The sequence below is a fragment of the Stylophora pistillata genome, chromosome 9 (genome assembly GCF_964205215.1).
Source record: "Stylophora pistillata chromosome 9, jaStyPist1.2, whole genome shotgun sequence".
NCBI classification, from domain to species: domain Eukaryota; kingdom Metazoa; phylum Cnidaria; class Anthozoa; order Scleractinia; family Pocilloporidae; genus Stylophora; species Stylophora pistillata.
In genome coordinates, this window is record NC_142527.1 from 3,480,751 (window position 1) to 3,492,700 (window position 11,950).

The following is an 11,950-nucleotide window of genomic DNA, read 5'->3' on the forward strand; positions in this document are numbered from 1 at the left end:
GCATACTAAGTTGGAATTCAATGAGAAACTTGCGTAACTCAATATGTCAGTGTATTTTGTGTTCTACGGTTTAAAAATTACTTTAGAACGAGATGAGTTCACTACGTTGCAATTAAAAAAGAAAATTGTATAACTCAACATGTTAACGTATTTTGTGGTCCACTTGTAAAATTACTTTGTAACGAGATGAGTTCGCTAAGTCGCAATTCAAAACGTAATTTGTGTAACTCAAAGTACAAAAGCGAGGCTTTTCGGTAGCAACCGTTGCTCAGGGCAAAGCCCTATACTCGTTTCTCTGTGCGAGTGCGAGTTGTTTACAATTTGTTGAAGCGTTTTTTTCGAAGATATTCCCATAGCACACATAGAGGTATGAAAAGAATTGCTCATCAATCTTTTTTAAAATGCTTGGGAGGCATTTCAAGATCAGTAGACTCATTCCATTTTGTTTGCGAAGCCTTTTGTTATGCAAAAGTACGTACACGGGCGCCTTTGGGAAGTTTCATATGAGGAACGTCGCGACTAGAATCGCTTACAATCGCTAGCAGGTTCTACATTTTCTGTATTTTCCGAGGATATGCTTGTAATTATACTTAGGCATAAAATTAAAGAAATACGGGTATAGCGACGATTCAAGACATAGTTATGTTATGAGTAATGGTCCTGGCCGGACCAATACTCGTGGTCTTAAAATAAGTGAGGAGAATTTGCTACCTTTCTATACTCAAGAAATGGATAGATATTCTAGTCTTCTCGGATAAGGACGAATAAATCGTAGGTCCCGTATCCTGGCAGGGTTAGGGGTAGGAGACGTAATTTCCCACGCAGGTGGGATGGGTGGGTGTTGGCCCTTAAAAGCCCCTATGGGGAGTGGTCAATTAACCTATGTAGGTATGTATGTATTTATGTTATAAATGTTAGCTTTCCTGTGCCATGTGTAGCCCTGCGCAAAGGAAATACGTCAATTGTAATGAATATCACATTGTCTAATAAACCTTTAAACTTCTGTAAACTGTGCCTAAAGCCGTTTTCTTTTTAAATCTCTTTTTCTTCGTAAACCCAGTGAGGAACGCCCAAAAATTGTTGTGTACCGATATGTTGAGACAGGATATCTTGCAGATGTAGATGGTAGAGATGTCATCTACCACTGTTTTTCAATAAAGAATCTATCAAAACTGAAGGTAACTTCTGCTACATTATAAACCTTTTGTGGTTTTAGTGAATAAATTCTGATTTTATACAGTTTGTATGTAAATATATACAATACATTATGATTATAGACCTGGTTCATCGAAATTCGGAGAGATGTTTCGCAGGAATTTCAAAGCACCGAGCGAACAAAAATATGTTCACCTCACTTTAAGTACTCGCATTTTCGCCGCCATTATTGCAATCGATGTATTCAGCTCAAGGCAGTCAAGAAAACATTTGCACATGAGATCGAAGCTATTTGTGCCACGTAGCCAGTCAACCAGGCAGTCCGCCAGTCCGCCAGTCCGCCAGTCCACCAGTCGACTAGTCTCCCAGTCCGCCAGTCCACCAGTCGACCAGTCCAAAATGGCGCCAAAAGCCTGAATTTCGCATACCATCACCATCGATCCCCTTGGGAATGGTCCATAAAGCCCTCGAGAGTGATTTCCGTAAAAACGACACCATTAGTATGCGTTCTCCTTCGTCGAACGCAATTATGGCTTTTCAGCGAGAGCCGAAGTTGACTTCGTAAAAGGATTACAAAATTACAGTACAAGTGAAGATAAAAGGTGAAGATAGAAGTGGCTTAATAACTCGTTGGGATTTCTTGTTTTTGGCAGTACATGTACATGTAGTACGTTTAATGGCCCACAAGCTTTACCGTAAAGTGTTTTCCTTGGTCGCACGCATGCATCAAGGCGTATAGGTTTAAAATATGCTGTCACTGATGAACTTACAGGCACAAGCTTTTAAGTTAGCTTCGTAATAACCAAAGACTGGCGTTTTTTGCTTGGAATAGAGAAAATATTTGAAAATAGTGCATTTAAATACTTGGTCCATTTGCTGTAGCATACCAGATTCCATGTTTACGATGGGCCAGTTCTCTACCAACTCGAAGATTTGATAATGACCATGGATATGCCAAGTTATTCTAACTGATTTAAACTTTTCAGAATCAATTTAGCTCCAATCATTGTTTACCAAAGATAATTGGGGGAATAAGTAATGTCAAATAATTCAATAGGGCGGACGGGGATAGTGTCCTTCAACTTAACACAGTTGGCAGGTTCTTTTACATTTAGACTTGACGTATGTACTTTGCTGACATCGGCGTCTCCAAGACTGATAGCGACATTTTCGGGTACTGTCCTCGCACCTCCCTAAAACAGGGAGGAAAAACTTGGTTACGGTTTAAATGCATGAAATCATTGACTAAAAACTCGTCTCTGTTGTATAATTATACATTGCATGGAAAAAGAAAATAGATAAAAAATGCAGTAATTTCATTTTCAATCAGAAAGACTGACTGCTTCTACTAGAAGAGACAGGTTTACCCAGTCCTCCAAAAGGATATTCCATTCATTGTTAAATGCGGACAGGCTCATTTCGTATATATGAATCAACGCCAACTTCTTCTAAAACTGCTCATGATACGAAAATCGTATATGCGCACAGAAATAGATGCGTTTACACATCGAAAAATTTAACTCAGGAGTCCTTTTCGTCACTTTATCTCCCTCTCTCACTTTCTCAACTTAACTCGTTTAAAAAGAATTTTGTAATAGCTAACAGTTTTATAGAGAAATCGTTGTTTAAAGAAAATCCAAATTATTTTTTAACTTGAGGGGCAATGATAAGGATGGTGCAATTTTGACATGATAATTGGATTCGAATGATGACAATAAAAATGGTCCAACTTCTCCACAGGGTTGGCCAAGCTATTTTAAAATTTTGGAGCTGTACTGGTTTTACCTTTCCCCCTCTGTCCTTTTTCTTTCCCTCTCTGTTTACACTCTGCTTTGTACATAAGGTTCGCCTGCTGAGCATCAATCAGACTTAAACGTTTCCTCTGACCAATGGTTACCTAGAAAAAAAATTTTTTTTTTGCGCTAGCCTTTCGGAATGTTTAAGATGGCGTGTCAATCAGTTTAAAGAAAATCTGTTACAAATAGTACAATCTGATTCGCTACGCGGATCAATGTCAGTCAGCTTCTGAGCAACTGCGCACCTACCCCTTTCATAACCCAACAATAGTCAACTGATGACAAGTTAGGGTTAGTGTTGGTTTAGGGGAGGGGTGGGTGCGCAGTTGCTCAGATATTGACAATACCCGCCATCTATTTCGTGATAGATATTGTGTATAGCGGTAGGCTTAGAACAGTGGCGGATTTAGGGAAGGGGCCTAGGGGCCCGGTCCCCCTCTTATTTTGGGTAATAAATAAACGCAGAGGGAAGAAAAGCCGGCAGGTGTACATATACACACAAAAAACTGGGTCCCCCCCCTTAGCTCAAGGTCCGGATTTGCCACTTTGGAGTAAGCAACAGATGATCAGGGACGTTAACCCTTTAACTCCAATGAGTGACCAAGACAGAAATTCTCCTGACAATGTTAATACAATATCAAGCAGATGAGTTATGAGAATAAAGAAAAATATCAATCTTGGGAATATTGGTACATCCGTTCACGAAGTCTCCGATCTGACGTCATAAGAATGGAATGACAGATAGTGAGGAGAATTTCTAATAAGATCTTGGGATAAAAGGAATGATGCAATTCTTTGCGTGAACAACTATGTATTTAAATAGAATTTAAACTATAGAGTCTAGATAACGATGGCTAAACATACCCCTTGTTTTTTAACAACTATCGTTGGCTTTCTTCTCTTGCTATAAGCTTTACTTCTGTAATGCATCAAAATTCCTTATTATATGGCGTACTAAGTGAGTCAGTTTTTGAACGGTGGTACTTGTGAAAATTTTTCTTTGCTCCTGAGAGAGAAAGGCTATCGATAAGGACAAAGAAACGCAGTGCGTTCACACTTTGAGTGAAAAATAGATTAAAGGTGAACTGGTGCAACAATAACTTGGAAATTTTCGGAAATCAATGCTTACCTGGGCGGACGTTTTCATACTTTACTTTGATATAAGAGTCCCTATCAGGTCGAGACTGTTCGTGATAAAATCCGATTGCATCCCCTGAGAGAAGTAAAACTTTATAAATTAAAAGCCATATTACAGGTAGTGTTAGCTTAAGAATGCGAGCTTGGCAAGAATTCGCTTTAATTTCTATTGCCGAACTAACGTGCTGGGCTCAGAGTTTCCAACGCTTATAGATCGATTTTCATAATGCTTAACGGATGAGATTTTTTCCGATGAAAAGCAGTCGATATTTACCCCTACTTTACTATATAACAGTTGTAGATAATCGCGGCTTTTTTTTTGTGCGCTAATAATTCTAACAAGCTCTCCATTTCGATTGGTCAGTCTTTATATTTTGAATCATGTCTTCTTTTAAGTGTAAAAAAAATAATTTAGGATACTGAAATGCAGTGCAATCGTCCCCTTGTCAGGCGGTCGCAATGTAACTCAGGTAATTGGCTGTTCCTAAAACAGAACAGGCACATTTTCCGACCCTAACTTCGATGAGCTGCTTGATATGTTTTAACGACGCACATACTCTTACCATCGGGACGGACTGTGTGATGCACTAAGCATAGACCTCAGCAGCAGAAGAGCGAAAATCCACCTCATCTTTAACTTAACTCTGGAGAAAGGAGTTTTTTAAAAAACAACTACCGGTGAAACGCTAGTAAGAATACCTTCAGCTATATATAGCATTTTGGAACGTCCAACATCAAGAGTGCCGAATAAGATTTAGACAGTGGTTAGAACCACTTAGGATTCTCAACTATTTTCGTAATACTCGTGTACGCTTAAAAGAAGCAATGTATAAGTGTTTCGTAAGAGTAAGCCGCTCAATGATTGTGCATCTGCAATGTAAACAAACAAATTTGGTCTACACTTGAGTAACAATGACTTCAGCGGTACTGCGTTCGTTTAACCAATGTTTTAAATAGCTTCTTTCCAAATTAAAGCCATTGTCTGGGTTGATAAAATCGTCAACCACACACCGGCTGCGAATATCGAAATGAATAAATGAATAACTGAATAAAAAAAAAAGCATGGATATAGCACTTAAATCGACCAATCCTCTCAGCACTCTACAAGATTGTCTGTCGAAATGATTTGGGAGAAATAAAAAAAAAACTGAAATACGGCAGGCATATATAATAAAAGAAAACTGTATTAGCGATAAACTCGGATACTTAGCTTAAGCTCTAAATGTTATACGTGTAAATATCCAAAATAGAATATCTCAATGAATCTCAACTTTAGAAGGAACTTCAGATGACTGAATGAGTTTGAAAGTCTCTTTGAACCGCGGGCAGAAATTTTTTAAAAAGCTAACTGAGTATAAGTTAAAGCCATTTCTTCTACTTTTTTTCATTATGAAGGGGGTTTAGCGTTTAAAACACCTTAAGGATAAATTCAACCGATAACATATCATAATATATAGACAAGCTAATATCTAAAAAGAACGCGGCGATATTGGATTATGATAACTGGCAGTGACGAGCCATGTATTGCCTTCCTTTTTTAATGACCTCTTGAGCTGAAATTAACAGTTCCTGTACAAAGGAATACTTCATGCATTGACGTAGTTTAGAAGTATTAAAGGAGAAAAATATCGGGGAAATTTCCAATGAAAACGGAAAGCAAGGCCGTAGTACCAATGACTCACCCGCGGTATTTCAAGTATTTTACGCAAAGTATTCACTGCCAACTTCAATATGACGTTATTTCTAGCCTCGGGTTAAAAAGTTATTTTGGGATAGCAGATATTTTCTCAATATGTCCAATCTGTATATTGTATCTTAACTGAGCTTTTGAAATCCTACAGCGCCAATAAACTTTGTTGTTTCTGTTGTTGTTCAGCGTTCATAAACTTCAATAAAACAATAAAACCAAGTGAGAAGATAAATGAGGCCCTTTAAGATCATGCAATATATATATCCGTTCGAAAAGAAGACTTTCTAGTTACATCATAATTATCATATTTATGTCGAACCATTTGATAATAAGTATAGGAAGCGTATTTAACCTGTCGCTTTTTTCAATTACTGTTTCCATGAAAGAAATAGATTACTGACGTAATTTTAAAAGCTACCTCAAATGTTTAAAGGATGAGTCCAAATTTTAGAATTCTATTGCGATCAGCTGTTGATAAAGATGTAGGTTCAGAGCCCCCTTATTTCCTGATGAATTAGAGTTGCTGTCTATCTTATTCAGAAAATTTGTAGTTTTATTGTCATCAACTTAATAGAGCTGCTACACTTTGAGAGAGGGAGACGAACAGACACCCCTCCCATTAAACATTCGCTTTACAATGGGCGTCCATCGTGGCTGATTTTTTTGATCAGGACCCAGGAGCGTGGCCGAGTTAAAATGAATCATAAGATCAAATAATTCCCGCACGTAACATTATTTTAAGCACGTGATTAAAAGGTGAACGGGCGGATAGAAAGCATCCCCGTGCTGAATCAGAAAAATAAGAACGCTTACCTTCTTTGTTGGAAGAAAAACATTTAGGTCTAGGTCTTAAAAAATGATCCCAAATCTTTCCAAAAGAAATGGATAAATGACTAAATAGGCGAGGAAAAAATTCTTGTCCACCATCAGGTTGGCTTCACTCCGTACCACATACAGTTTGACCTTTTTGTGTATTTGTTGAAAATTCATTGCGAAGAAAGATAGTTTTGTTTTTCTCAGCACTAGTTCATTCCTGGTGTTCTGGATGTGTAACAAAAGGCAGAAAGGAGGAGTGCCCGAGAGACCATTTAATTCATCTGTCTTCTCCGATGAAAATCTGTAAATGAATATAAGATGCACGGTGGGGATAATTCGGAGAGCAGCCGTGAGTGGCTCCATCACATATTTCTTCTAATTTTCCCTTTTTTCTTGGTCGTTGCTGTTAAATGCCGGACCTTTTCTCGCCAAACTTCATGACGCTGCCACTGCGTTACTTCTTGTCAGCGGAGCACTTTACTTCTGGTTCTGGAGCACTATTAGTCATCACACGGCCAAAATCGGCCTGAATTCATGCTCATGGTGCACTTTCATCTTCAAACTTGTTACGTCCTGAATTGTGACAATCGGTGGTATCGCATACCCATGAAGGATATGATAAACAGCTCGAACATCCACTGTACGCAAATAAGATCAAACTACAGGGTGAACAACTGACTGCAAAATTCAATTTCGTATTCCACTTTTGATCATCTTATTTTGAGTTATCATATTTATTTCATCAAATTGTAAAAAACGGCGGGTGTATATACTTATCGCAATAATCGAAATAAAAGCAGAGTGCGCAAGAAAGGCGAATATTACATTTCTTACCTGTTTTTTCTATATCAGTTGAGAATCACCCCAGCTCATCAAATGAGTTAGGGAAAATTTCAAAATCGAAAAAAAGTGAACTACTTGATATTTACCGAGCTGTAATTAAGTTCAATACAGCTTTGGAATTTCTCCACGTAGAGTCTTTAGATAAGCTGATGTAAGGTGATACTTATCCGTGATAACATTTGTTATTTCACAGCTGTGCAAGCGAAGATCCGTCTCCATGGCAACATGCCTGACATGGCTTTCTTCCACTTAGCCAGAAAAGAGGTCAATACTGCCAGGTTAGGAAAATTTCAAATTTATTTTCGACCCAGTCGAGATCGCAACCGGTCACTTTCACGATACGTGAGGGGTAAAATGCGTGTTTTGTTGCTTTCGCTGTTCTTGATTTTTGGAGCATTTCCTTCCCAAGGAAAACGTAGGTGAATAGAATGGTTAAAAATTCTTATTAGAAGATATTTGATTAACGGGAGTTTGTAAACATAAAAAAATGATGTTACTCTAATAGATTGAAATCGCTAATTAAGAGAGAAGCCGATCCGAATTTAAAAGTGAAACATTTAAATTAGAATAAGTTAAATGAGTTACAAAACACAAAAAAGTCTTCTTCAGTATTGTTTGCGGTAAAAGAGCTCGACTACTGGTGAATTACAAATTGTAATTTCCTCTTATCTTTCATTTTTTCAGTTTGGTGAGTCAGTAGGACAAACAAAGCCATCAGGCTAGATTGGAAGCTCTTGATAACTTTAATTCTATAATTTACCGGTATTTCTACTGGTATGAAACTGAAGGCCTGTCTAAAGGGGAGACTTCACAACGAAACAAAGAAATCGGTTTTAAAATGCACATGATTGGTTATTATTTGTCGCTTGGGAAAGTGGGGAGTCAGATGATTTTTGTTGTGTCATAATAAAATTTACCTGATTCTGCCGCAAGGCTTCGTTATCATCTCCCCTTATTGGCAGTTAATTGTCAATCAATTTTCTATAGTCCCTCCTTTATACTCAGGAGGCGACGACTGTTCCCCCTCCGCGCCCCACCCCCCCTGAAAAGTATGTGATCCTCCCCAAAATCTTCCGACCCTCCGCCCGCCAGGCGATGAATTATGGCTGAAAAAAGAAACTGTAAAAGCGCCCAAGAAACAGACAGAGAGGATATAAATAATTCAAGCTAAAATTTTCAAGACACATTTATAGCAATAATTAACGCTATAATTATTCATGGTAAGCCCAAACACTCTATTTAAAAATAAAAACAAATTGCGAGGAGTGCAAACAATTTGCATTTCCCTGAAAAGTATGTGATCCTCCCCAAAATCTTCCGACCCTCCGCCCGCCAGGCGATTAATTATGGTGATTAATTATTAAAAATAAAAACAAATTGCGAGGAGTGTTTAATTCTCTTATTTGCATCCAGCGCTAAATTAACAGAAAGGCTCGCTTTTTCTCGTCCAAAGACTCTTTAAATTGTCTTCTTTTTTGGTGTCCAGTTATCGAGCTATTAATCTGCTAAAGAAAATTAAATTCTCCTTTTGAGATTTCAACAGATGACAAGTAATCGTTCCCGTATACGCAACGAAAGAAGCTGCAAAAATTAAGTCTGATAAAAGTCTGTCACAAGCTTTACTTTCACAGCCACTTCATTTATTAAATAAGTGCCATATCTTTTATCTGTCAAATTCTTTCCTTTCATATAATGTGGTTAAGAAATATCTGCCTGTCGTAAAATGTCTTCCATCTTAGATCATCATCAAAGTCAACGGTGCAGTTGACAGCATCTTCTATTATCGTGGCCAGGTCTCCAGTGACAAGTGGGTTAAATTACCCCGTAAGTAACAGAAGTAACTGACTTCGGTGGCTCCACAACATTCTAAGTTGTCCCGCAGCGCTATTGTCCACACTTATTCGGACACATTGCTCAACAAGCTAAAACAAGAAATGTTGAACACCGGTCGCAGAGTTGTTCATACCTTTAAATTGATTTTTCTTTGCAGTTTGCATTTCCGAATTTGTAGATTAAGATCGTCATTCAGGGGATGAAACAGGGAGAGATCTTTTTAGAACCTCGTATACTTAGCTCTTACCTTTAAGCTCGTAGGAAAAGCATCTTGAATTAATCGTAACGTCAGTTTGCCCACCCGACGATACTAATAGTTTAGTTGTATAGGGATTTTTTTCCCTGATCATCCGTGGAATTAAGATCCAAAACATGTTTGATGTCAGTCAAAGAATTCAACAAGACTATGTAGTTTATTGTTTCGATTCACTTCACTGTTTTCTCACGATAGTAGTTATTTCCCCTACTATAAGTAATTCTACATTGTGTTTCAGTCTCTCGCCGGAATGGTTCGCCAAATGCCCAAGGCTTCTGCGGTGGTGAGTGCGTCTTTATGTAATAACTGTATGTGTGAATAGTTATTTGTGCATATTTTTCACTTAGACCCTGTTTACAAACAGGTAGGGTAGCCCGAGTGTTAGGGTTACCCTGGCTGGAGGGTAACCCTAACGCTCCCACGGCTTTCCGAAAAAATTGTCATGTGAAACCCAGTTAATTTGTACAGTAGAAGAAATTGCTCGTTCCCTTGAACAAACTGATTTAATAATCATGGATTTTTCGAAAGCTTTCGACTCGGTTCAGCACCAGCGCCTCCTATTGAAACTGTGCTACAATGGCATACATGGTATTCTTAACACCTGGCTAACACAATGGCTTACATACCGAAGCCAGTCAGTTGTCGTTGATGGGTACAGTTCTCCAAAAGTGCCAGTTCTTTCAGGAGTCCCCCAGGGGACGGTTGTTGGCTTCTCCTATATATTAAAGACCTCGGAGAAAACTGTACCTCTAGGGTGCGTCTTTTTGCTGATGATACTTTGATCTACAGCACTATTGAGTCCCATAACGATGCCACTAAACTGCAGTTAGATATACCAGCGCTTCAGGAATGGTTTCAGAAATGGCAAATGAAATTTAACCCCGACAAATGCCACGTCTTAACAATATCGAGGAAACAAAATCCTGTAGAGTCTAGATACGTCCTTATGGGGAAAGTTTTAGACTCAGTCACCCGCCACTCCTATCTATGCGTAACATTGTCCAGAAACCTCGATTGGGGCCAGCATGTAAATAACAAAGTCACGAAGGCCAACCAATCACTTGGTTTTCTCCGACGAAATCTAAGCAGCTGCCCCGAAGGCGTGAAAGAGGCGGCCTACAAAGCCCTTGTGAGGCCTCACGTGGAATACACCAGCTCGGTTTGGGACCCACACCTAAAGAAACATGTCAAACAGATTGAGGGGGTGCAAAGAAGAGACGCGCGCCTCGTTAAAAACTTTTACACACGTGAACCAGGAACAGTCACAAATTTATTGAATGAATTAAACTGGATACCCTTGGAGGTACGAAGAATAATCTCGCGGCTAACCTTATTCCACAAAGCAATTTATAGTGATGGCGGCCTGGCCCTTCCAAACTATCTTATGACGTAGCAGACTTTTAAGAAACTCTCAGAACAAGTTTATCGAACTACAGCCACATATCGAGACTTATAGAAATAGCTTTTTTTGTAGAACTGTGAAGGACTGGAACTCATTACCGAACGATTTTGTTAGTATCAAGTCCGCAGGTCTTTTTAAAAAGACCTTATCTGAGTATTTTATTTGATGTTAACTTCTTAATATTGTATATAACTGATGCTGTGTAATTTTTTTTGTACGTTTTGACTTTTAATGCATGAAATTTCCCAATTTATTTAGATATCTTGCGTTATGGCAAACCCTTTGCAGGACTAAAGATTTTTGAATAAAGGTTGAATAAACAGTTCCTGTGCAAAGGAATACTTCATTGACGTAGTTCAGAAGTATTAAAGGAGAAAAATATTGGTGAAATTTCTAATGAAAACGGAAAGTAAGGGTGTTCCGATGACTCACCCGCGGTCGTGATTTCAGGTATTTTACACTATATATTCACTGCCAGCTTCAATATGACGTTATTTCTAGCCTCGGGTTAAAAAGTTATTCTGGGATAGCAGATGTTGTCTCAATATGTCCAATCTGTATGTTGTATCTTTGAAATCCTACAGTGCCAATAAACTTTGTTGTTTTTGTTGTTGTTCAGCGTTCATAAACTCAATAAAACAATAGAACCAACTGAGAAGATAAATGAGGCCTTTTAAGATCATGCAATATATTTCTGTTCGAAAAGAAGACTTTTAGTTACATCATGATTATCATATTTATGTCGAACCAATTAATAATGAGTATAGGAAGCGTATTTAACCTGTCGCTTATTTCAATCACTCTTCCCATGAAAGAAATAGATTACTGACGTAATTTCAAAAGTTACCTCAAATGTTAAAGGAAATATGAAACGATGAAGGACCCATATATATATTTACATACATATTGAATGATCGTTTCTTTCAAACCCTACACGCTCAGTTTAAAATCTACTTCCTGGGGAAACAAGACTTTTATGGCGTAATTTCGAATAGCTAAAGCAGCGAGTAAAAGGCAAGGAT

The 11,950-nt window shown here is 38.2% G+C and overlaps 1 protein-coding gene and 1 pseudogene across 1 annotated transcript in view; one reads left to right on the forward strand and one right to left on the reverse strand.

The window, feature by feature from the left end:
• LOC148722817 (uncharacterized) overlaps positions 1–11,950 on the forward strand; it is a 63,783-nt gene that overhangs the window by 31,012 nt on the left and 20,821 nt on the right. The window lies entirely within an intron of this gene.
• Positions 2,158–11,950, reverse strand: part of LOC148722819 (zinc metalloproteinase nas-14-like) — a 68,855-nt pseudogene continuing 59,062 nt past the window's right edge.